Here is a 26,663-nt window from a genome sequence, read left to right on the forward strand (position 1 = left end):
CAGTCTCTGTTTTCTGCTCTCCTTTTGCACTTATGTCCTCAACTAATGTCTGATCTTCTAGAATTTGCTTTCTGAATGCTTCTTCTCCATGCGAAATGGATGCTCAGTGAACAAGAACCTCTGGTCTCCTCCTTCTTGCTTATAGATGAAGAACAGAGGGAGGAGTAAACCGTCTTTTCAGAGCCTCTGATAAATTCTCTACAAAATTTTTATTATAAATTTGAGAAAGGAAAAACCTTTCTTGTAGACTGAGAAGAATTACCGAATGCTTTGTGCTCCCTGAACTCCAGCACTGCAGAGTTAGAGCAGAGGAAATGGCATTGGTAATTCAGTACATTAAAGTGCAGAACCTTTCCTACACAGACATTGTTCCTACTCCTTGCAAGGAATTTCTGTCTCTGCACTGTCAGTGAACTCACTTCTACCTGCTTTGGGAGGAGCAGAGGAGGAAAGGAGAGAGTTAAATCAGTTCAGTATATACAGAAATCAATAAAAAGACTCCCATTAACTTCAGTGGATTTTGGATTTGGAACTTAAACTCTGCTGTACCATGTATTCAATAAAAGACCTTCTGTTTTTCTACATCAATGAAAACCCTTGAAGACTGAACTGAACTTCCCCCTAAAGGTGTCTGTGCTGTGGATTTGTTATGGTTGCATTAGAAGCAGCCAGTTCGGTGCTTTTGATACATTAACAGGCTGCCAGTTGAGTAAGATTGTATGTTTGGGTGGAAAAGAAATCCAGAGATGTGCTATAGACAGTGCTTGGAATGGTAATGAGAATGGCAGTTCATTAGGATTAGCAATGCAAAAAAGGTTCCAGTTAATGAACAATGAAAACATTTTGGCAGTTGCAGGCTTGATTATTGCAAGGCCGTTCATGCTGCTATAATTTAAGCATCTAATGTGACTGTCCATTATCAGCTCAGGTTTTGAGGTTTATTATTCTATCAAAGCATTAATTCTATGCTGAGAGTTGGCATGGGAGACAGGCAAGTAAGTAGGTTACATTATATGCACTATGTATATAGTTAATGGGGGTAGGCATGAAAGAAGCAAATAGTCAAGTTTCTTTAAGTCCAAATAAAAATTCCTGCTCTCATGTTCTTACTAGAAGGTCTTGAGAGAGACTGCATGGGCATGGCCAGATGATGCTCCCTGTTCAGCTTATCTGCAAGCATGGCTCCAACCTGTCAGCATCATCCCAAGGTCTGTCTCTAGAAGGTGGGTGTTCCAGGAACAGCAACAGCTGTACTGAAGCAGGCCTCTGACAGAATTAGCTTTTAGGCATGGAACGGTGTAGGGGTTAAACCCAGGTAGGGGAGCAGAGAGGAACATTTGACTGCTGCTGAAGATACCCAAGTTGGACTTCCCCACTGTTCCCATGGAAAAGATGCCTTTGCCCCGGACATCAGTGGAAGCACAGGTAGCACTGGGCTAACCTCAACAGGAATGTTGCTTGGGGAAGAGTAGAGGATAAGAAGGGTGATGGGGGGAAAGGTCTGACTTGCAAAGCCTTCTCCGTGTATGTGAAAACATAGGTTCAAGTCTGGCTCTGAGTCAAGGATCTCAGATTATTTTATTTTCTGGGCTTCTTATTAACTGTTGAAAGAACTTGGTTTTACTCAGATGTGAAAACAAAAATACTTTTGATTTTGCTATTGGTTTCAGTAAAAACTGTTTTCTTAGCTTGGCAATCCTTAGAACAGTAAAACTGAACACAAGTACTCAAAAGTAATGCTTTGGTAAGGAAAATTAGGGTTTGTTCTGTAGGAATGGAATATCTTGAATTTGAAGATTTCTTGTCTTTTATATCCTGCTCTGATTTTTTTAAAATTGATTTACTTCCTTCCACCTTTATTGCATGTGTCCTGTCTAATGGTGCTTTGAACCAACAGTCTCAAGTGTCCACCTCCTCTCTGTAGCAGATGGTGTGAGTAACCTGGCCCCATTTCCATGATCAGTGAGCAGCTTAAGATGCTGCCAGGTTGTTGGCTGCCGTAGATGCCTTGTGGTGGTTACCATTTAGCTGTAGAGAATGATGCTCCCTGACAATTAAGCAGCACAGTTGGTATTAAGCAAATGTGAATATTATCATCCAGAAAATGGTGTAGGGATTTAATCAGTGTGACTTTCTTATTGCTGTGAAATTATCTGTGAAAATAGCAGCTCGACCTGATGCTTTGGCAAATTGTGTGCATTATTCCACTGGATGGTTAATTCCAGTCAAAGGACCTACTTTCCCTCTTCTGTGGAGGGGCTTTGCTCCATCTCTTACCAATTCTCTCTTCATAGTAATTACTATGAAGGTGATTGTTTTTTAATCACACTCTGGATTAGAATTGACTAAAACGTGGACACTGGCTTTTCCTGGCAGCATTGTCAGTAGGTATCAGGTTTGATGTTGTTTGTGATGGTACAGTGCTAGCCAAGGAGGGAACTGGTCCTGCTGGGTCCCTTTGCACGCTGACGGGCAATTTAAATGCTTACCTTTTGGATCTTAATCTCTCTTGCACACTGTTGGACACTGAGAGAGATGCCACTGACTTCATTTGGGTCTGTGAGAATAATGGTTTGCTACTAAATTCATGCTGAAACTGTCTTTCATTGTTACTATTCAGGCTGAATTAAACCCTTAACATTTCCTTTGGCAGACCTTTGCAAAAAAAAATAGTATACTAAGAGATAGCGTGCTCCATCTAGATAGTTTGTGGCGAGCAGCAGTCTGTTGTAGGAGCTCACAGCCACAAAGATGTACCAACACAGAAACTTATGTTGCTGTAAAGATGTTGGTAAAAAGATACTACAGGTCCTCTGAGGGCCTGTCATGCTGATGCTGCAGGGGCCACGCTGAGGGATTTTTGCCACACACTCTGTGGAGCATTCTCTGGTCTCATTGCAGGGCAGCTGTAGTCTGGGTCAGTGCAGTGCCCAGAGCTTTGGCTGTAGCTCTGGCTGAGCAGAAGACAGGGATAAGCAGTGGTGTGGACATGCTAGTTTAGCCTTGTTTCTCCCAGGGTCTTAAGGAGGAGAGGTGGTAGTTTAGAAGCAAAGAGGAGGAAGGTGTTGAGGTGGAAAGGGAAGATCAGCTCTGGTTATAAATGATGCTGTTCTAGTGGATTTGTGTTTTGTTGCCGAAAGAAAATGCATTTAGATAAAGGATGATCATAGAGAGAAATAATAGCATTTAGTAGATATGCTAATTAATATCTAACAGCTATTTTCTGTAATGAAATTAAGTGTAGACACATTTTAGCTATTTGAATGTGTTTAATCAAGTCACACCTCTATTTCTTTTGCAAATTATACTAGGGATAATAGTTAAATTTATACTAGGGATAATAGTCAACATACCAAGCAAATTTTCTGCTGTGGAATATGCTGAAATTTAATGAAAATATAACAACTATTCCATTGAAACTAATTTAGAAGCTTATTTCAGGCACTTCATTTAATGTGTTAGCAAAATAAATTGCATGTAATTGTAAACAGCAGCCTGACAGTGTGGGTTACTGATTTAACAATAGGACGCAGGAAAATGTAAGAAGTTAAGAGTATAAAAGCTCACTTGAAACCTTTTACATTTAAATGTTTTCTGATACCAACATTGTCCAGTGAGATTCCCTTTCCTCAGTTCTTGTAACTTTTGTTTTCTCTTCTTTCTTTGCCATTGTCATAATTGCTACAAACTGACAACCAGTAAACCAAAAATGTGGTAATACAGATGAATTCATGCACTTCAATAGATGTTAAATAGGCAAGTACCGTGTGAACTTCGGGGTTGTAGACAAATGCTCTGTGATACCTAATGTTTAACTTGAGTCTCTGAAGAGGCCAAATCATTAGGAATTGATAACTGTGTGCCATCAGAAAAACTTGGTGCTAGGTGAGGTCTCCCATCCTTGTTTCAGTTCTGGGAGAACAGCATGGTTTTACAGCAAAATCTGTTTAAATGACAAAGTTGTGGTCATTTGCAAGAAGTGAAGGAGATTGAGCAAGTTCAGTCTGGGAGAGAAGGGACCAAATGTGGTGCACTGAAGCAGAAGACAGCTTGATCTCATCATTGCAGCAGCATTTGCACAGGCTGCAGGTAGGCATGAGTGTGCTTTACGTTCAGCTTAGCACAGACTAATGTATCTGACACTGGCTAGCCAAGGCTCTGCTTTGGTTAACTGTCTGTGGAGCTTATTCAGACCTAATTCAGATCCAACTGACATGCACAGGGGACACATCTGCCTGAAAATGCTGTGATAGACAGACAGGAGAACTGGAAATCTGCTTCACTTCTGGGTGCGGACTTTCTAGGTAGCAAGACAGTTGTGCTTACCTGTCCTTGAAACAGATCTGTCATTCATCTGAAAAGCTGCACAAATGTGCAAGTGCACCCTGTTGCCTTGTTCACAGTATTGTTGCTTTTCTCTGTATTGTTCCCACATTCAGAAATGCGTTCAGTGGTATTTCTTGGTGGTTCAACCAGAGTTAAATATTACTCACTGCAACAGAAAGCAAGCCCAGGTGTCATGGTATCCCAGTCAGCTGCTCCCAGTTCCGTACAGAACAGCAAACACTGGGCCCGGCTCCTGCCCTGACACGGCAGTGCAGCTCTACCTACTCTGAAGGAGCTTCTCTTGTTTATAAATGGAGGAAAGAAGCTGCTGTAGTGTGGTAAGGATACATCAACATTTGTGTTGTGTTTTAGTACAAGATGCTCCTGAGTTTTTGAGGTGTATCAGGGGCTCTTTATTCCTGAACAGGAGTAAGTGAAGGTGGCACAGCGATCCGCAGCTGTTCCTTGGGCTAGTGCCTTCAGGCAGATGGGCTCGTTTCTTGGAGAGATTCTCTCCAGTAAAAAGAGAGCAAAATAGCTGGATGACTTCAGCACAAAAGCTAAGCTGGTGTGCGAGCGCCAGGCTTTGAGGCAGGGGCAGCTGTGTGTGAGCAGGGTTAGCTGCCTGGCAGGAAGCAAGCTGCTTGCTGGGGAGCCTGGGCTGCTGAGCAACAAAGCTGCTCCCGGCTGTGGCGAGACCCCGGTGCAGGGGGAGTTCCCAGACCTTTGATTCCTCCATTCGGCTGTGCTGCCTTGGCCTGATCTCTCCAGGGCAGCCCGGGCTTCCTAAGCGGCTGCAGTGGGCTCGAACAAGCAGTTGCAGTGCAGAAGAGCCTCCTGCGCGGCAGGCAGGGGAGGTGGAGCGCGCTAATTCCCAGCAGATCTACCTCCTTCATGCAACATTTTTGGCAGAACCCTGTCTGCTTCATCTCATGGTGTGGCTTGGATGAATGTCTCTGTCGCTTGCTGAAATTTTTGACAGGACTGACTTACTCACAAGAACAGCTCCTAAAGGGTCTCTTTGTTGCTGCTGTAGCTCTTTTATGGCCCTGTGATTCTGGAGATACCACCACAGCTACACGGGGCTGGAGGCCGCTGGTAGGAGACAAACCAAACTGCTTTAGGACTGGGCTGGTGCCCGTGCCTTCAGAACCAGGACAGGGAGGGCAGCACCAGTGACTCTCTTGGGCTTGGGTGGTGCTCCCTTGGCAGAGCTGGGCGACAGGCCTGCCTCTGCTCGTTCTGCTTGAAATTCATTTGCTCTGCACGCTGCTTCTTGCCACAGCCTGGTCACCCACGTAGGCTGATGTGACTCTGTCCCCATCTAGTGACTGGACAGTTCAGGTTGTGCACAGATGAGTGAAGTTACAGTTAAAGCCTTCGGCTGCAGCCCCAGAAATTGATGCTTCTGCTGCCAGAGCCTGCAGAGGAGCCCGCTCTGTGTGCATGGCTAGATGCCTCGGGCAGCAGTGCAGCCCTGACTAAATTACACCCCCTCTTTCACTGTTAAAAGAGAGGAGTCAGCCTCGTATCCCAGCTCTGCCTCTGGGTAGTACGGCCTGGGAAGGAATTCATGGAGGGAAGCAAGCCCTTAAGGTGCTGATTCACACAGGTCCTGTGCAGGACACGAAGCAGGCAGGCAGCCTGCGTGCTAGCAGCAAATGACACGCGGCCGAGTCCACGTCTGATCGCTGCTGTAGAGGGCAGAGCAGCTTTTGAGGTGCAAGCCCAAGTGAGGGGCCAGATCAGGATGTGGCTTGGGCTGCTCCGTTTGGCAGTATGTAGTCACCATCAATGCAGGCTGCCCAGTGGAAGCACCATCCCTTTTTCATGGCGAGAGGGCAGCTACTGCCACGTGTCCCTGAGCTACCTTTCCTCATGGACAGGCTGTGAAGTTGTTGTGGAATCCTGGGTGTTTCCTTTCATGTCTCCCATAACACAACTGCACGGTTACCGAGTGTTTGGCAGAAGGTGACTCTCTTCCAAAACTGTGTACAGCATTGAAAGGAGCAAAATATAGGCCTTCCAATTTATTCTTGTCAAAAAAACCTAAGATGCTGTAGCTCTTGACAGACGTGCTTTGTGAGAAGGGCACTGTTTTTAGAGTTGTTTCCTTTTTTGTGTGCGTGTTCATTCTAAAATTGTTCTCATTCTCAGATTTCCTGAAGCAGCATTTAAATGCCTAGTGCTATTCTGGAGAAACCTTGTATCAGCAGAGCATTTTGCTGACCATTCAGAACATGATGTACATCCGAACAACACATTATGACTCCTTAGCTCAAGTCAGAGCACTGCCAGTAGGGGCAACTGTATTACAAGCAAGCTGAATTCAAGGTTACATGGGGATAGGGAGGAAGAATGACCTGTGCAGACAGACTTTAGATCATATCCTGCCTTGAAACCTTGATGATTTTTATAGGCCAAAGCTAAGCACTTTTAAAAGAGGTGTCAGGCAGAACAAGAAACCTACCTGATGTCAGGTGGAATACAGCGGCAGGTCTGGAAAGAGTTGTCTCTTAAAGCTGGCTGCCTCAGACACAAGGCGACTGGCTGTGTTTTTGTAAGAGGCCCTTTTCTTTAAGAAGCCTGTTTGCTTTGCTGAATGTTGAGTGCACAGGCCTGGGTGTGTGGGATGGGTGCGCTGTGCAGACGTGTGAGCAGCTGGCAGACAGCTGCTCCCTGCGCCTTGCTGGGGAACCAGGGGAACGGGCCCTGGGCCTAGTTTGACCGATGGGTCTAGCTTTAGGCTTGTTCTGTGAAGTCAGGCCTTAAAACTAGATGGGGTTTTGTTTGTTTTCTCTGAAAACTTGATTCTCGTGGCTGAATGATGCATTTCACATGAAGGGCTGGTTAGAACTGAGAGAGTGGCCAGGCTACGTCTATAAACGCACCTTCGGTGGCTGCTGTACTCAGGCCAGAATGGCTTCTGGTACCGAGTTGGTTGGTCTTGCCCATAACCCAGACAGTCTGGTGTTATTCCCAGTCTTTTCAATAAGCCTCTGCGATCTGAGTCAGTTCAGCTCCTTTTTATTCTTTTCTTTTGGCTGTTTGTGCTAGTTTCCTTACCTTAGGGGGTTCTTCCAACTCCTCTTTACAGAAGGCCGCTGCGGGGGTTGAGTAGATTTTAAAAGGTCTGTGAAGGTCATGGTACATGGGTGCTAGGTGCTGAAAACTATTAGAAAAAGTGGAAGAAGTGTTTCATCTTGTTGGACTGGAACTTTGATAAGGATTGCATAGGCCTGCTTTTGTGGGGGCAGCTGCTTGTGTGCTGGTAGCCTTAAAGGGGAGGTGCAGATCTTTAGAAATGTAGTGGCAGCTTCTTACCTGCCTTGAGCCATTTTTGTGCTCCTGGGGTTCCTTCTGCACTGGGAATGCAGTCCTCTACCAGGAAGGTTTGTACTTTACAGCAGTGTTCCCAGATTATCTGACTACCCTGCTTTGTTTTAGTGCCTTAGGAACCTGCTTCACCAATGAAGTCTTCTCAGCAGTGCCAGCCTTGGGGACTGAAAAGACAAGCACACAGAAGCCATTAACCTTTTAGGGCACACGGGTGGAGGAACGCAGCAGTCAGAGAAGCCGTACTGAAAGCAGAGCTCAGCATGTGTTCAGCCCAGGTGCTCCAGGGGCACTGAGAGCTGTTTGTACCAACCTCACTCTGGCACACTTTGTTAGATTTTTACTACAGTGTTTGTGCAGATAAATTAATTTCATTCTGCTAATTCTGTTTGCAGTAGCTGCTGCAATCTGGAAAAGGGAGTACTGCTAAGGCATCAGTTGTCATTTTGCACAATCAGAACTAGAGTTTTTTTATTGATGGGATTGATACTTATATTGACATTTGGATGTATCTGAAAGCTCCCTTATCTCCTGTGGCTGGGGAAAAAAAATCTCCTACTGAATTCTCTATTAATTGCAGGAGTAGTTCAACGTATCTGTATGAAACCATAAAATACTCTTCACAAATGCATATTAAGTTTAAAAGGATTCAGTTATACTTTCCCCATGCTGTAGAGTAACACCATACCTTACTGGTAGCCCAATTGATTTCACAGGAACTATTCATAGCATAATACTTGATGCATGGAAAGTGGAATTCATTTCTGAAATGAATTCAGCTTTGATAGTGATCTTCTCTTCATGTATTTCTTAAAAAAAAAAAAAAAAGGTAAAAATCGCCAGTCTAAGTGTTCAACAAAACAGCTAATTTAACTGAACGCTGTCTGTATTAATAAAAAGCAAATTTCAATTTGCAGTTGTCTCCCTGAAAATCTGACTGGAAGAACATGGATGTGTGGAGACAGTGATAAAGTAACCCATTGTCTGGTGAAAATCAAATTCCCCTCTGCCCTCCATTCTTTACACAGAGAGACTAAGCTCTGAGCTTCAAGTTCTTCAAGGTTGGTGCACAAAATTATGCAGGGTGGGTTATGTCCACTTATCATAGCACACAGAATAGGAGATAATCCTTGCACTGAAAAGACTACTAGAACACAGCGTAAAAAGGAATAAAGAAAAGAAGAAAAAGCCTTTTAAAAGAATCTGGTGCAGGTAAGTAACTTGAGTGGTCCCTTAAACTTTGGTTGCTTCAGGAATTGAGACAGCCCTCCAGCATGCAAAGACAGAGCCTAACTGACCTCCCCCCCCTCCCCAGTCTGTTACATCTGTCCACAAAGCCATCCTTTAAGGTGACAGTGTGATACACCAATGCATTGCAATCTTTGGAAATAGCTCATGGACTTTACAGATACATTTCCATAATGCATGTGCAAAAACAAAAGCAGCCAGCACATAATGAGAATGAGAGAAATGGATTAGGAAATTCCATCTCTGTATGCTATGGAGAGAGCATAAAACATACTCATCAGACATTGACCTTCTCGTGGGTACATGGGTACCCGCACTGCTCAATTCTTTTGTAAATGTTATGAATCTGAACTGAATTGAGATACAGTGATACTGGCCCAGCAAGAAAATTGCTCATTCACTGGCTGTAACTTTGTCATAGCATGTGAAAACCACTATTGTCAGTTCTATGAAGAAAGGCTGAGAGAGCTGAGGCTGCTTAGCTTGGAGAAGGCTCGGGGATGACCTTACTGCAGCTTTTCAATACTTAATGGGGGCTTATAAAAATGATGGAGAACAGCTTTTTGCTCAGGCAGACAATGACAAGACATGGGGAAATGGCTTTAAACAAAACAAAACAAAAACAAACAAACAAACAAAAAGAGGAATGATTCAGATTAGGAGGAAGTTCTTCACTCAGAGGGTGGTGAGGCACTGGCACAGGCTGCCTGGAGAGGCTGTGGATGCCCCATCCCTGGAGGTGTTCAGGACCAGGTTGGACAAGACTTTGGGCAATCTGATGCGGTGGGTGGCGTCCCTGCCCAAGAGAGGAGGGTTGGAACTAGGTGATCTTTAAGGTCCCTTCCAACCCCAGCCGCTCTGTGATTCTGTGAATTGAAAGTAATAAAGTACAGTGCAATGTGAAAAAATGGGCTGGTAGAAACCATGTAAGGTTTGCAAATGGCAACTACAGTGTGTCAAGCAAAGCCATGCAGTGACGTTAGAGTTCACCTTTGCCCAGTATGATATATTCAACTGCAGTTAGTCAGGAATTGAGCAAAGCAGTTTGTATGACTCCTCTGTGGACAGTATGGAAACCAATAATGTTCCTGGAAGCTGAAAAATGAATCCTTATTTTCCATGGTTCCTGTTTTATGGTCCTACAGAGTCTTTCCTTTCTTGCAAAGGCCTGGTTTTATATCGGAGTCCTTCACAGTTTGTTAAGTGGTTAAGCTGAAATTATGCAATTTCTAATGTTTAAAAACTGCCCCAGAGTCAGAGGGGTGCTGAGAGCAGAAGGAAGTAGTTTTGATAGGAACTCAGTTTGAAGTTTTAATGGCATTAGTAAAGACAACACAGTATTGAATTAGGCTGTGGAACTCATTGCCATGGGGAGCTGTTGAAGTTGGGAGCTCTGGAGATCAGTTGTGGATGTACATTTCAAAATATATTCACTTTTGTGTTGTGGTTTTTCTCTTTTAGAGGGCCATAAAGACGCATTCTACGATTTTAATAGATACCATGTGAGTCAGTAGACATTTGTGGAGAAAGCTCAAGATTTCCAATCTTTCAGTTGAAATTTCTTACATTTTTTTCAGAGACTTCCAACAGGGGCCTTTTAAACATTTAGATCCATTCTAGTTTGATAGTGCTGTATAAATATACATACTGCATTTCATATTTGTCTTGTGAAAAGGTTTTGTTTTTCTGGAAAGCCTTAAGGCTTTTATGATTTCAGCTGGATTAACCATGTGCTAGTCTACTGCACTTTCGCCACTGCCACAGGATGCAGGAGCCAGGGTAACCATGAAGCATCATTTTTCCAGTGTTCATAAATAAATTTTTTTGTACCCAAAGAGGCTATGCAAACCAGCAGTTTGTTCCAACCTCCTACTATATTAAGTGCTGTAAGTTCCTTCACTTTTTCCTATTTTTCTTCCCTTTAGAGAAGTTTCTGCATCTCAAAGCTAGGAGAAACATCAGTCAGTTTTAGTGATTGCTTGGATGGCTTGCACTGGCAGTGTGTATTTATTTCAGGAGCAAACTATTAAGTGTTACTTCCTTGTGGTTTTGGAGGGTGTAACTTTCTAAGTACCACTAGTTTAATAGAGATGTCTTGGAAAAATATGTGCGTAGGGGCCATATATATAAACACTGGTAGGAAGTCAGTCAAATTCTAAACAAACAAAAAACCCCACAAACCTATATGTTTCTGGGGCTATCATGGCCAGGTGTTTGTTAGTAGGATCAGTAGAGCTTGAATGATAGAATTATGAGAAAAGCTTAATATTGCAGGGTGTTTGAATTTGGCAGTTACGTATGTTATTGCAGTGTATTTTGGGTGATTTTGAGTGGATTGGGATTTGTGGGTCAACTTTCAAGATCTTTGTTTTCGTTTTAGTTTCAAAATAATGCAGCAGGTTTTTGAAGAGCTCGCTATGCTGTTACAAATCTGAAAGTGTGCTCACAGTGTAGTATGTCAGATGAAGGTCTGCTTTTTGTGTGCTTATGTGAGTTTAAAATCATGAGAATATTAACTTTGGTGCTGAACATTGCCTCCCTGACCTCGTACTGTCTGAAAAACTGAGTCTCTTTGTGAATCAGCTATTTTGAAATGGATTTCAGGAGGGGAAAAAAACCCGCACAACATTAGTATGTAATTTGTTAAAAACTTCGTTGAAATCTTTAGCATCAAATTTCTGTCTTTGGTATCTTTTCCCTTTCAGCTATGTGTACATTGCTTTGTGAAGCAGTACTGAAAACATTCATTTTGGGACAGAGCAAGAACTATCATCTCCTTTCGTATTTCAGAAATTAATCCTGCTTTGTTTTAAAATACACTGCTCTTTCTACCAACCTGCCTTTTTGCTGACAATTGTGGTTCTCGTTTTGAGTGAGCATGAATCAACACCACCTGGATATGAACACGTGTTTAAGTGAAGCAGCATATAGTGTATATAGTATATAGTGTATTTCAGTCACCTGCAGCAAGGCATCTGCATCACAGACCTTCGCTGTGAGCTGTCTTGTCATTGTGGGCCCAGTGGGGAAAATGCCAAAGCATCGTAAGCCTCTCCAGATATTTAACAGAATGGTTGAGGTGGGAAGGGGCCTCTGGGCCCATCTGGTCCAACCCCTGCTCAAGCTGTGGGCCACGTTGAGCAGGTTGTCCAGGCCCATGTCCAGGTGACTTTGAGAGATCTCCAAAGACTGGAGACTCCACCACCTCTTCGAGCAACCTGTGTCAGCGTTCTGGTGTTGTGCCCTCATGATTTTTTCTGTATGTTCTCCCTTTAGGCTAATAATTTCTTGAGGTCTAACTCAGTATTTGTATGGAGTTCTTTGACATGCTGCGTATACGGTTTGCACTAAAGCAGACAAATTTAGTTTCTTATTTTCTCTGTCCTGTGTGATGGGAATGGTTAGCCCAGAATTGCCCTTGGCTGCAAACCTGAACTCACATCTTTCCTAAAGACCTCTTCCAGTCACCTACAGAGCCTGGGGATGTTTTAGCAACACATCGAGAGGAGGTTCTCTTAGGGGAACAGTTTGCCCAGTTTGTGTTGTTATAACCTAATGAGTTCGTGTGATTGACTCTGCTGCAATTATTTCTTAGTGATGTATAACAAGTAGCTGTTCTTACAGGCTTATAAAAATGTTCCAGAGTTCCATTAATTTGCCTTTCATTAGCTATGTAATTTTGCTAATGATCCAGGATATTTAGAGGCATTATGTCCTATGAGAATTATGAGTTTGACTGTGAGGCCTTACTGGAGTTGTGCACATTGCTCCATCCTATATTACTCCCAGATATTCGTTCTGCCCTGCTGCATCTAATTGTATTTTTTACTTCTATGCTGAAGTAGAGTCATCTTCTATTGATAAATGAATAATTATTTCATATATGAAATTACACATTTAATAGAAGTTTGAAGTGTTAGAGTGTTAAGTGATTAAATTTGTTAATTGTGTAATATTGCTGGGCATAATGATGCATTTAACCATTAACATTTTTCCAGTGCATTGCCTTTTAAATTCTTATGTAGTGTGTTATAAGTTCTTGTTGCCTTTTTATCAAGTGTTAATAATTGTGGAAAATAAAGGTTAGAGTCTGGAAGTGGAAATAGCCTAGCTGTGATAGCAGGAAGAAAAACGGCGTGTGTGTCACTGGAGACCTCAGCTGGTATGGCAGGTTGGAGAGTCATGCAAGTACCAAGGGGTGCCACAGAGAGCAGCTGGGCCTGGGCCCGCAGGTGAGATGTAGATGTGACCATGGCATGGGCAGCAGAACTGAGGAGAGATGCTACGTTTCCATCCTGCAGCTTCAGCTCAGCCTCTGCTTTCAGGTTTTCCCTTGGCTGCAGCTTACACCTGTCAGAAGCGGGCTGGCCTCTGTGTTTTGGGTGCAAGATAGTTTCCAGAAGGGTTATCTCTACTGATACCATAGTAAATCACCTTTCATAGATCAAGCAGATCAGACAACACCATATCGCTTTGAAACCAAAGTTGAAACAATCCCTAGAAAATCCTGAAAAGCCTCGGAAACTGACTTAAACATTATCTGTGAAAGGAAAGTCGTTTTGCTTCAAGATTATCATCGCAATTTAGATGCTGTACATTGTACTAGGATAAAGAGGGAATTTGACAGATGAGCTTTTGCCTCTGGAACCCCCAGATGACTGGAACAAGCTTCCCTTTCAGCTTAAATCAGCAAACAGCATAATCTCCTCTAAGCCTGAGGCTTAAATGGCTGTTTGAAGGAGGATTGTGCAAAATCTGTTTTCAGTAATATGGTTACTGGAGCTAAAGAGTATGTGTTGTTTTCATAAGATTTTGGATGGTCCTGTGGTGTGCATTAAATTATTGTAAGATTGTGTTCTGTGGTTGATAGTTTTTGCTTAATCTTTAGATATATGAGCAGGTGGCGCTTCTATAAAACTGAAGGCAGCTCTTTGATTTTTGGACAACTCTTTAAATGCAATAAACAGAGCAGCTGTCAACCCCCTGCATGGTCCCTTACCCGGGCTGTAGGAAAGGGGGGTGTCTCGGGCCCGTCAAGACTCATAGTCCAAGTTTTGTCTCCTGACATGTCTAATAGGAGCAGGAGGGTTATTGATCTCACTAAGTCAACAGCAGCAACCTTTCCTTCCACAGCAAATCAAGGGTGAAACAGAGGCAGGCTGAAAGCTGGGTGCTGCAGGGAGAGGTAACGGGGTTTGTGGGGGCTGATTGAGGAGTGGCTCTCCCACCATTAGGGTGCTCTGCCGTGATAGCTGTGGGAATACTGATATTCTCAGTCTCTTGTGGCAAATAAAAGACCATGGTAGTTTTAAACTGCATAAACGAATGCTTGAAGAGGCTTAGAGTCTCTGTAAAAGAGGAACAACTTAACCGGGAGTTGTCCTAAGTGTTGTTCTGTGCTGGTGGCAAGCAAGAGGTTGCCCAAGAATTTTTCTTAGTTTTCTACCTTATTTGAAGAGCTATCAGCCAGCTGTGCAACAGGCTGGAGCAAAATGTTAATTTTGCACTTGGATAACTCCAGTGTTTGCTGTCTGGGGGATTGGAGCAAGCAATGAGAAATTAATGGAGTATGACTGCCTGATCATTTGGAGCAGGCGGCTGTGCTGCGTGCTGAGCCAACAGCTTTCCTGCTTTCAGGAGCTGAGTGTCTCTGGGTGGGTTTGGGTTGCTTACTGAGGCTTCCCAGCTGGCTTGAACCTAGCTGCAGCATTGTACCTGGGGTGGTGGTGGTGGTGTGTCCCGTTTGGAGAATGTTTTCTGGGCTTGCACAGTCTGCCGTGAAAGCTGAGGCCTTGGAGCAGAGCTTTGCTGTTGAGCCTCCTCCAGTTTTATGGGTGTAGTGTTTCTGAAAACAATTGCCTATTCATGACAGAGCAACGTTGATGAGAGATTAGCTATGTTTGAATATTTATTAGTGCTGCTGGCAAAAAAAAAAAAAAAAAAAAAAAAAAACCTTCCCTTCAAAGCTGAGGGCAATGCTCTAAAATATCTGAGTTAAATTACAGGTTTCCGCAAATAAAACGCGATGTGTTCTTGGTGTCTGCTAGAACAACTGACTGGTTCTGCCAAGAAAGCCAAACGTATTTCTTGTAATCAGAGGGACCTGTGGCCTGTTCTTCCTTCATTTCTGACCCCCTTGTTTTGAACACGCCTGTTGTACCCTTCAGGAGCTCACAGTAATTGTAATTGTCTCATCTGTCTATCTCACCTTTCTCCATCATTAGGATTTACTTAAGGATCTGGGTGTCTTCTTGGCTCTTCCCTTGTTCTGTGTCTTCCCATAATCCCATCTTAAGGGCTTCAGTCTGCATTTTATTGTCCTTTGTATTTCTCATCTGGGAGGCCCTGAGAAATGACCAGGAGATGGATCAAGACCTGACATCAGCACCTGCCAATTTTGCATCACTTCTGCTGTTCGGGTGCTTCCACGCTGCTGTTTTCACAGTCATTCAGCATTTGTACAGCTCTCAACGTTTCTATTATGTATTTCTACAAAGTGACCACAGTAGTTCTTTCTGAATTATTGCACAGAGCTGTACTCTGGTGCGATGACTTCATTCTCCCGCAGTGTGTTGGGAATACGGCAAGTTGCACAAGCACTTAATTTATTTATCATTTCATATTTTAAATATTTAAGTGAATTGCTGGTACTGCACAGATAATATCTGTAGATCTTAGCAACTGATCATGTATGGTTATGGTAATTTGGAAAAAATGCAAATGAGCTATGAAAACTGCTTCATCTATAAATAAAACTATTTAGTTTCAAAGCAGTATTGCCATGGAAATTCTGCACTGATAAAGTGTGTGAGAGGTTTTTCTCATTTAGATTTCCTGAGCCTTTTTATTTTACGCTGACAAGATGCCAGAGGAAAAAAAGCTATAAACTGGGATATTGCATACTTAAAAGGTGGTATTTTATTTCATCCTAATTGTGTATCTTTCCATTTACAGTATACAGCCATGAATAGAAACTTATAAATGAGGAAAAAGGGATAGGAAATGTTATTTTTGACAAGTACTACCTAAATCCAGTGCTCACTGAAAACTTTTGACTTTGCTTTCAGTTGTCTTCAGTCCTATATTTGTAAATGTTTTCCTAATCAATATTTCTTACTTGCATTCTGAAAACTTTCTCTGAGCAACACTTGGCTAACACAAGACAGAGCCCCTGAGAGGAAACATAACCTACCTGATCCATGTGATGGGGCACCGTCGGCCCAGTCACCAGGAACACCAGATGCAGTGTGTGCCAGTCTGCCTACTGCTGCCTTCAGGTTTGTGCTCAGGGGGCAGAACAGGGCTGCGTGCCACATCAGCCTCACCACGTTGTCCTGACGGGGCTAGAAGGAGCCAGTTAAAAGCTACCTTAGATATTGTTTAGTTTCACTGTGTCCTTAGAGTCTTCCGTACACAGCGCCTATTAATTCCCATCCAGACAAGTTAGTAATCAGTACCTTCATTTTGGTATTCTGAAACTATTAATTCTGCTGTTATTACTGGATTTGTGTGATACCACTTCACTCAGCTGTACTGACTTGGTCTGAAGCAGGCACGGGCATACTACAGTATTTCTATGGGATTAGTCAAAGTTGCCAGTATTGTTTCTTCTGACAAAGTTTATATCCAGTCCAGGACGAGTTAACATAGTTACTCTTGAAAGAATTTTCTTATTTTTCTAATGTGAATCAGCCAAATGTAACTGTACCAATTGTGCCCTTTGCAGCTGTGATGCTTTTTGATTTCACAGTAGGTATCTGTAACTGCGTTTACCCTCTCCTAAAACAGCAATTTGTGTGGCAATCTCTAAATCCTATCAAAATCAGAGATTGCTGGATGAAGTTACACATATTGTGACACATCTCATCCTGTAGTCACCATGAGAGCTGTTCTCTGTGTGGAAACTTCTTAGACCAGTTGCACAGTCTTCAAATGGATCTGGGTGTACATCAGTGCAGCGGTATGTATGGAAGTCATTTAACAGCTTGCTTTAACATATGGGGGAAGAGCTTTGTGCAATTACCTTTTTTTTTCTTTTTTTTTTTTTTTTAACCATGCAGTACCAATGATCAGGCTAACCAGCCCATCAGTAATACTGGCAGAATACTAGTGCCTTTATGAATTAGCTATCCAGTGATTAAGATGAAAACTTCCCTTTATTGATCAGAACTGCTGCATTCAATTACATGAGAATTAATTTCAGGAAATCAAGCTCAGCTCAATGAGGGTGACCAAACATGCCATACACGTTTAATGTCGCCCAAAGGAAAACCTGAGGCTGGTAATTCATCCATTGCACCATGCTCCTTACAGCAGGAGCTGGCTGAGAGCCCTCTGCTACCTGCGTGCACGTAGCTGTCTCCCCCCAGAGGCCTCGGCTCAGTGCTCGGAAGAGCAATGTGTTAACTGCTGCCTTTGGGCATGTGATTTCTATTTTTCTATGGTAAGGAGGCATTATCTACTTGGAATTAAGTGCATCGCTAACCCATTGTGAAGCCCTATCCAAATCCATGCTGAGAGCAGCAAGAGCCCTTGTTTTTTGCATCGCTAAATGTAGGAAAGTAGTGTGGATCCCTATGGCTCCTTAGCAGAATTGAAGAGCCAATTTGCAGTCAAAAGTGCAGGTTCCCTTGAGAAGTTAACGTCTGAGGGATGAGAGGAGAAAGCTTTGTTGGTAAGACAGCAGATTTTAAAAGTATTGAAGCATTCAGAAAGAATGGTTCAACTTGACACACAAGGGAGGAATTAATTGGGCTTTCAGCTCCTTTGTGGCTGAGTTTTGACTGCTTTCAGCACTCTCCTTTTGGGGGAATTTGGCTCCTTCTAGCAAATGATGTGCATGTTCCTTAGGTGCGCCTCAGTCAGAAGCATCATGACTTGGTTACTGGTGAGACACCAGGTTATTTCACCTTCACTGTGCTTGATGTCTCTTTTCTCACCTGCAGAAATCCAAGTATTCCCACACCTATCACTTAGCAATTACTCCTCAGTTTGTTTCCTTTTCAGGTGGAAATCTACAGATTTGTCATCCTTTGAGGATTACATGAATGATCACCAGCCCTCTGCCAGAAGTACATACAGCCTTGGCTTCTGTGCTCTGCTGAGCTGTGCAGCAGTAAATTAGGAGACCGCTGTGTTTTGTAGGGAAATGCCAGTATGTGTCCCGAATCCCCCGTGGGGTGAGGGAGATCACGAAAGCCACTTCTTTCTCTTTTAGTCTTTCCTGAAAGGATAAATTGCAATGCTGAATTGTCCTCTAACTTTTTTTTCAATTAAAAAAAAAAAAAGACATTTCATATATGATGATCTACACAGCATTTGTGACTATGATCTTGACTAAATCAAATGCAATTGTACTGACCACTGTGCGCACCCCTGGAACGATCCCTTGCCCTTGTGGCTGTGAAGGCCAGGTAGCAAAAGAAGATGATTCTTTGAATGTGTGCAGAAAAGATGGTGCAAACAGAAAAGTATTTTATTCAGCCTCCGAAAGTAATTATTTTCACTTGGTAATATTTAGTCTCCACACAAATGGGATGCTTACTGGCATATTCCTGACTAATTTGGGGGTTTCTTTTTCAGAAAAGGAATTAATTGTATTTCGTGCTGGTGCAAAGTTGTCTATTTGGCTATGAACGTTGTCAGACACAGTTCACGTTTTACGATCCTTTGATTTAATGTGTAGAAATCAGACAAGTGAAGATTGATAGTTTTGCATATTTTTAATCATAGAATCACAATTTCCATGACTTTGTTTAATCTTCTAAATTCAAAGCTTGACTATGAGTGTACATTCTTGCAGAAAGCAGAACCTTAAAGGCTTTAGAAACTTACGTAGATATGTTTACCTTTTTAAAAGGTATGTTTACCTTTCTAAAACATTTTAAACACCTTTTTAAAACATTAATAGCTTTTGGTTGGAGAAAAGATTGCTTATATGCTTGGGACTTCTGTGTAGGAGGCTAAAGGGAAAGAAAGTTTCCTGTGTAAATAGTAGTAGTATTAATTTATCTGCTGAAAATCCACCGAACATTGATTTTTATAATGTAGGAACTCTTCAGACAGTTTAAGCTGCATATAAAACTTTTATATCACCATTATTACTGAATGATTTCTTGAAGCATACATTATATATTGTCATTTTTTTAACCACTAAATTGCACTCAATTTTCTAACACTTAGACTTTACAAATGAATTTTCCTTTTTTCCTTTTTTTTTCCCAACCAGATGGATTGTGGAAGCTGAAGTGCTTCCTACCTGTTAAATGCTCATTCTCATGGCAGGACCTTGCTTGAAGTAAATTCTTACCTTAGTAGTTTTGTTTGCTTCCTCTACCAGAGAGGTAGGTTAAGACTTCGAAAGAATGCTTCCATCTGACACAGCTGTGACCACATATGTGTCACAGCTCTGGGTCTTAGGAATGGCATCCTCAGGAATAGCAGATTGCTGAATGAGGAAGCTCGCTGCAGAAATGAAGCAGAAGAATCTGTAGAAAATACTAAATGAGTGAAGTGAAGGTGTTTGCAGCACCTCTATCTGAAATCATTTTTTGAAAAACTGTTGTCCATCTCCTCCCCCCCCCCCCCCCCCAAAAGAAAAAAAAAAAGAAAAAAAGGCAATTTAAGAGAATCTAGAGAATCTTACTCATTTTGGGCAAATGTATTAGATTCTCAATTAATGCGTACTTCTACGGAAATTTATACCAGATGTCATTGTGTCATTGTCCCATGCAGACAGCTTCTAGACTTAGCTGGAATGGATTGCAAAGAAAATTTAATTCAAGTGTGTCAACAGACCAAGCTTAAATTGCCAGTTACTCAGGTATAGCAAGAGAAGAAGAGAACAATGGGTTTCTCAGAATGGTAGAACCAGGTCGAAGCAGGTTTTCTCCTGCATTTTATGGAGTTTTCAGTCAAACCTTCATGTTCGTTATCTCTGCTAAAGGAAAACATTGGCAGACCCTGAATGGAGCTTATGCTAGTCTGGCAGCTGAGAATGGAATGTCCCAGAAGGTATAGCCCTTCCTGCTTTTCTGTTGGGATGTGGAATAATTGCAAAACTGTGCATGAGATGCTGATTTTCCACTTCAAATTGTGCACCAGGATGTCTTGGGACAGTTTCGAAGGGCTGAATATTAAAGGTTGTGTGGCTAAAGCCCTGATGCAGTTCAGAGAAGCTCAGCAGGGGCTAAGAGTGAAAAGAAGCAGCAGCTGTGTGAGGCCATGTTTCTACAGTCTCGGTTTTAAATTCAGGAAAGCATTCGAGGTAATTTGGGCCCCTTACATCTGTAAATACATTGCAAAGTGCTGATTGTGTAAGGAGCAACTATTATCTGAATGGCTTGTTGGGAGGATTTGAATGTCTGACTCATACAGGGAGAAGCATGTTAAGCCTTGGCATGTACCAGATGATTGGAGCTGTTGTTTCTAATTAATCTTACAGTGCACATTGTCTAATCCATGTCGAAGTGAATTATTTCCCAAAGAAATAGGCTGTGATTTCCCATAGGCATCTAAGAAAATGAGATTGCCAGTTCAAAATGATTGTCAGGTATGTCCAGCTCCAGACTCCGTGACAATTCACCCTTACAGTTTGCTGATGATGGGAGGGAGCCTCTTGCTGGAATTAACTTTAAGTGAATTAGTTGAGTTGGATAGACCTTTTGTATTGATGCTGGCTCACACTTAGTGCCCTGGATTTGATTTGGAGTAAGAAGCAAGATTGGACAGCCCAGCTTCTGCTATTGCAGATACAGTTCTGCTTTAGGTTTGATTCATTTTAACCCTGAATTACAGCATTCACCTGCAGGGTTACCGTGTGAATTTTGCATCAGTTTCATCCATTTTCAGTACTTCTTCATAGACAAATCCATAATTATTTATTGAGGCGTCTTTTCTTTTGTGCTGTCTTTCTTGAAGATGGTTTTTGACACTGTTTCATCAGATACCCACTCCAACCTTTAGCTGAAGAAATTCATTTACCTAGTATCCAACACAACTCTTCATAATACATATACAATAGCCTTTAACAATATCGATGTCCTTTTTATTATTTTTTTCTTGAAAAACTAAGTAATAATAATAATAATAAACACTAAATTAGCTTCCCCTTCCTTTAAGAAACAGGGTGTTGCTGAATGAGACAATGAATGGTAGAAGAATGTGTCACCTAAGGCAGTCTCTCAGGAATGTAAGGTTATTCTACCAATTTCCTCCAAATCAAGATAAACTGTTTGGTGCTGGGAGCAGCAGAACAGTTAAAGGAATTGCACTCGCCCAGTTTAAAGCCACCCTTGCTTTCATGTAGCTAACAGCGCATGGGCAATGTGTATGGACACTGTGTGTGGACTGTTCTGTAAGTGCTCAGCTTAGAGCAGGGGTATGGAAGAGCAGTGATGTACACGTGCTAAACAGACCATCCAACTGTTACAAGAATTGGCTTCACTTCTCTGGAGCTATTCATGCAAAAACTTGTTAAAAATTAAGGAGGGCGAGCGTTATCTGCCTGGTGTGCCTGGCTGCTTTTATATTTATGGCATGCTGGATCCTCATGGGTTAATCTTTTATAAGTGTGAAGTTTCTTGTGACATGCTTGGCCAAATCCGATGTAGACTTCAATTTGAAGTGAGTGGTGTGTTGAAAAATGAAATGTTTTTGAAAGTTAAATTGCAGTCATTTATATGAAAATGCCTTAGGTAGTTCATTTCACCCCCCAAAAATGTGCTCGTTTTATAGCATATCAATAATTCATGTACATATTGGTTGCAGACATAAAGCACAAAAATATACATACTTTATAAAGCATAGATTTTTATGAAACAAACATGAATTGCTACTGTCTGAATGATCGTAATGCCTGATTAGCTCCCATACTATTTAGTTTTGTGATGGATGTTCAGGATTGTTCATCCACACAAGAAAGAAAAAAGATCCTCTGCAGTGGTTTGTGAGTGTATCAAAGCATCAGATTTATAGGCAGAGCAAGGCACATGTGGGGCAGAAAAGTTAAACTGTCAGTTTGTTGCGTTCGTGGCAAGTGATTGCAGTCTGGTTTGCTAATCCAAGTTCAGGAATAAGGTACTGAATGTGCTGGATAACACCAATAGACACTTCCTCTGCGTACTAAAATAGGGATCTCCAAGGGGTATTGTATTCATTTGTTGTTTGGTGGAGTGAGGAGTGCTGCCTTCTCCAGCGTGAAGGAGAAGCAAATCCCCCTCGCTCTTAGTAGACACTTCTTAGAACAAGAACTGAGCCCCTGAGGATCACCTGGCACAGCTGCAATAAGGTTAGCCTTGTGTTGGTGCTGTCTCACACTAACACAAGACACTTCTTGATTGACTAAGCATCCTTGTGCCATTAAAGTTAAAATATTCATACAATCAGAGAATGGCCTGGGTTGAAAAGGCCCTTAAAGATCATCTAGTTCCAACCCCCCTGCTCGGGGCAGGGTTGCCAATGACTGGAGCAGGCTGCCCAGAGCCGCATCCAGCCTGGCCTTGAATGCCTCCAGGGATGGGGCATCCACAACCTCTCTGGGCAGCCTGTGCCAGTGCCTCACCACCCTCTGAGGGAAAATCTGTCTCCTAATAACAATTTGTAGCCATCGACAGCCATACTCCAGTCATGGGAACTGTCCCGCCAGATTTCTGTGATGGCAACTGCATCACAGTTTCCTACTGGCACAGTGGCCTCCAGCTCCTCCTGTTTGTTACCCGTACTGTGTGCATTAGTGTAAATGCGCCTCAGCTGCATTTACAATCCCTATAATGTTAATATCTTAACAGGCAGAGTCTTCCTCCTGCTAACAAAGAGGAGCATCTTTTCTGAGTGCAGGCTTTCCCTGAGAGCACAGCGTGCTGTGGGCCTGTGTCGCAGGAGACTGAATGCTCCGGGGATGGTGCCTGGGAAGTCACTATCAGTGAGCAAAGCCCTGGCATGATCTGAACTCGCTGCGTGCTTCTTACCAGTGGAAGTGCAATCCATGAGGGTGTGTTTGACCTGTTAAGTCAAAGAGCGCATCTGAGGAAGGGCTGGTACCTGCATTTGACCTCTCTTCAACTTAATAGCTGGCAGATACTGTGACCTGAAGAAAACTGAGGTAGTTTTCTGCCTTTCTGCAGTTCTCTAGTTCTCAAGGCAGTTCTCTGCCTTGGTGGAGGAGGTCTATCTGAGGTCTTTCTTCCAGAGTTCATGTATTGTCTGGCTGTGAGGAAACCCAGATGTATTGATTTGCAAGGCATGCTGTAGAACATTATCTGTGCAAGCATTTCTAGGAGGGAAAGATTAAGACTTATAGGACTGCAGACAGAGAGGGACTTTTTTTTTTTTTTTTTTCTTTTTCCTTGCAGCTCTGAAGTATTCTTGCCTTTATAGGAAATGGCCATAGGATGTTTGAGTAGATGTAGCTATTTCTTGTATAGGCTATTTCACAGGTCTGATTTTTAACATCTTACAGTGCCATGGTTTAAGTGATGCAGGACGTTTTTAAAAATAAAATAATGATACTGGTAAATAATTGTAAATATCAGGAGATATATTTTGGAGGAGAGGACTGCAATTGCATCTTCAAAGTGGAAAAAAAATATTTGTAATTCTATGCTGCATTTTTGCTCCTGTGGTCTTTTTGTGAGGTGTATTTGGTTTTGAATATGCCTTTGAGGGCTGTTGCATGGTAAGAGAGTGTAATCAAATCACTTAAGGGGTTGATACAGCTTTTTCTGTGGATTATCTGGCTGTGGCTATAATAACTTTTTTTTTTCCTTTTTTTTTTCCGCTGGCAAATCAGTGGTGTATGCTGCCATGAAATGCCTGCACACTTAAACTTTATTGCAAATTTAAATTACTTACATTATTTTGTTGGACAGTAATTCCCTGAAGCATTATAAACTGAATCATTAATTACTGTTTCTAATGTGCATGATCCATTGGAAAACATTAAACAACACTCACAGTTTCCTTTATTATTATTGCTCTTTCAGTCCCCCAGGCAACAGATCAGATGGAAACTCCTGGGCAATCTCATACTGACGTTCTGTGCTTCTGACATAGATGGCTATGGGCTGCAGATGTTCACAGGAGCATATGGTATCTGCATACTGTCTTCTGGAGTTATTATGAAATATACTGTTTTGGAGGGGAAAGATAATCTGATCATAAATATTAATCAGTGCAGCTGTATTTTGAATGACTGTAAAAGTGTCATAATGGAATTCCATACTTTTCCTGTTTTCATTCACTGATGTATTTTTCCCCATACTACTTCACAAGTAAAAATCAATTTTTTCAAATAGCTCTTTGGTAAGCTTACATATTACCTAAAACAAGCTGTTTTTTGTTTTTTTTTTTTTTCTTTGACACAAACACATCTGAAGATGCATTGTACAAACAAAACATAGTTTTTATCAAACTATTTAAACCAATGGCTTGCCCAGCAAAAACTGCTATCTCATTTTTCTCCAAAACATTGGTAAGCACACAACTGCAGAGTTGACGATTCTACATCTCTTGTCTCTGAGCTTCAGTAGCATGAGGGCTTCAGTAAGCCCTAGCACAGTCTCACTGTTAAGCCAAGGGTGGAAGTTGTTGAATATGACTGTCTGCAACTGTCTGTTTTTTCCTGAAAATTAAAGTTTCAAGTAATTTTATTTCCAGTATCTCAGGAAGATTTGATGAAACAAAGTTATTTCTTACTAGGCCTCTCAAAGTGGCTTTGTAAAGCTTGCATATGTGTTTCTCTCTGCTTAAGGTCCCTAGATGTCAAATGTGAACATCTGCAGAGGCAGAGCCATGTGCTTCATGCATCATGTCACAGTAGCCTCTGTTTGGCTGGGTAATAGCTAGCTGACAGTTAACGTCCAGTTTATGGCTGAGCCCGTTTCATTTGTTTGTGAGATACAAGAATGAAACTGGCACTGACGAGCCATCTTGGTCGTTGCACGTTCAGTGGAGATCAGTTGTCTACAGAACTCATTTCTCCCTTTGCTTTTGTTTGTAGAAGACTTACTGGCTGCTGCAATGTAGTTTTTTGTTGATTGTTTTTTTAATTAAAAACAACAAAAGCAAAAACTAGGGCTTTTTGCTTGGGATACTTAAGAAGGCTAGGCGAGGGTTTGATTCCTTCAGAGCAGTTGCTTGAATTCTCTAAATACTCTCATTTTAATTTTTGATTTTAATTTGTGGCATTCATTTATGGCTCTGTATGCCTCCTTGTAGAGAATTGTCTGCATGTTCTGCTGTGACAAAATAAACATTGACTGTTGTGTTGTAATTATGCTGCATGATGGCAGAGGATTTGGTTGCTGTCTTATACTGAGGGTGGTAAAAACACATGAGGATCTAGTACCTTCTCATATTTTGTTAGAAGCTGCCCTTCAACATGTTTTCTTTCAGCTTTTTTTTTTTTTTTTTTTTTTTTTTTTTTTAAGGAAAGTGCTAGGTGTTTCATTATTCTGAGCATACTTGTTGTGAGGTGATTAGGAGAGGTTTTAATGCTGTGTCCTTGAAGGACCTCCTGTACTTTCTTAACCCATAAAGTAAGTGTCAATAACTTTTACAGGAAAAGCTTCAGAAAATAGTCAGACATATGTGGCAGTGACCTCAGATTAAGTTGTATGAATTCACAACAGAAATAGGGTTACAACAAGAGCAGGGTCTGTTAGTGCCTGTCACACAGTGATGTAGGTATTGGACCTCTAGCACTGGACCTCGAGTTTTCCAAGTACTGCCTTAAACCTTTTATTTAAAGAAAGTAAAATGGGAAGAGTGTATATCTAAAAATCTGTGAGCTTTTTAATTCATGCAGGCAAGAATCTGACAGCGTTTTGATTTACTTCAAAAGCTTTACCACGGTATAAGGAAATTAGTATCAGAACCAAATGCTTTTGTGAGAGGAGCCCAAGTGATTCCCTGAATCACCTTGTAGTGCCATTAATTTTACATTGTCTGTAGCTGTTGAAGTCAAATGCAGTAGTATTCATGTAACAGGGTGGGGAGCTTGGCCCTTGGAACATCTGTAGTGAAATGGGGATGGTTTCCCAAAAACTATGTATATGCTTGGTGGCCCTGACTTTATCGATCTGAAGCTATTGATACCGTGTGGTTGGTTATTAGACTTCTACATGTTCACATAAGTCAGAATTGCAGTGCATGAATTATGGACCAAGTACTGTACTTTACATTTAGCAAAGCACAAATATGTTTATTACATCCCTTCCTAGAACTTAGTTCAATTTAATGACATTCATCACAGCTGAACATAGCTCAGGAGGCTCCACTAGCCGCTTCCTCAGTCAGAGGGGCTCCCTTGCACTGAAAGTCTGAGGGACGGGCCTGAAGAAGTAGCTCTGTGTCTAGTGGCTTGTGAGCTTCTCGCTGTACTTCTTATTTTTTATAATATTTCTCCTTTGTTATTTATGTTCTTTGAATTTGACCTCATCCTTTTTTCTACATGCTAATAAGGCAATGATTGATGTAGTCCAGCCCAGGCTGATGTGCTCACCTCTGTTTGTTTTTACTGTTGATTAGCAGAGAGAGGGGAAATGTGTTTTGGTATGAATATACTGAATATTTTAAGTCTTTTCAATTTCTGCATTGTCTTGCATGATTTTTATTTATATTTTTTGTATTCTATGGAGAACCATGAAAGATCAGGTATTAGATTTTCTACTGTAGTAGCATTAGAAGCACTGTCAGAATACTGACCACATGCGTCCTTCATCACAGGGGGACCCTAGGTTCGTATTTGGGCACCA

At 41.9% G+C, this 26,663-nt stretch overlaps 1 protein-coding gene across 1 annotated transcript in view; it reads left to right on the plus strand.

Annotated features, from left to right (window-relative positions):
• The window catches only part of OTOS (otospiralin), a 475,301-nt gene that overhangs the window by 125,123 nt on the left and 323,515 nt on the right, over positions 1–26,663 (plus strand). The window lies entirely within an intron of this gene.

Source organism: Anas acuta, chromosome 9 (assembly GCF_963932015.1).
Source record: "Anas acuta chromosome 9, bAnaAcu1.1, whole genome shotgun sequence".
Lineage (NCBI taxonomy): Eukaryota > Metazoa > Chordata > Aves > Anseriformes > Anatidae > Anas > Anas acuta.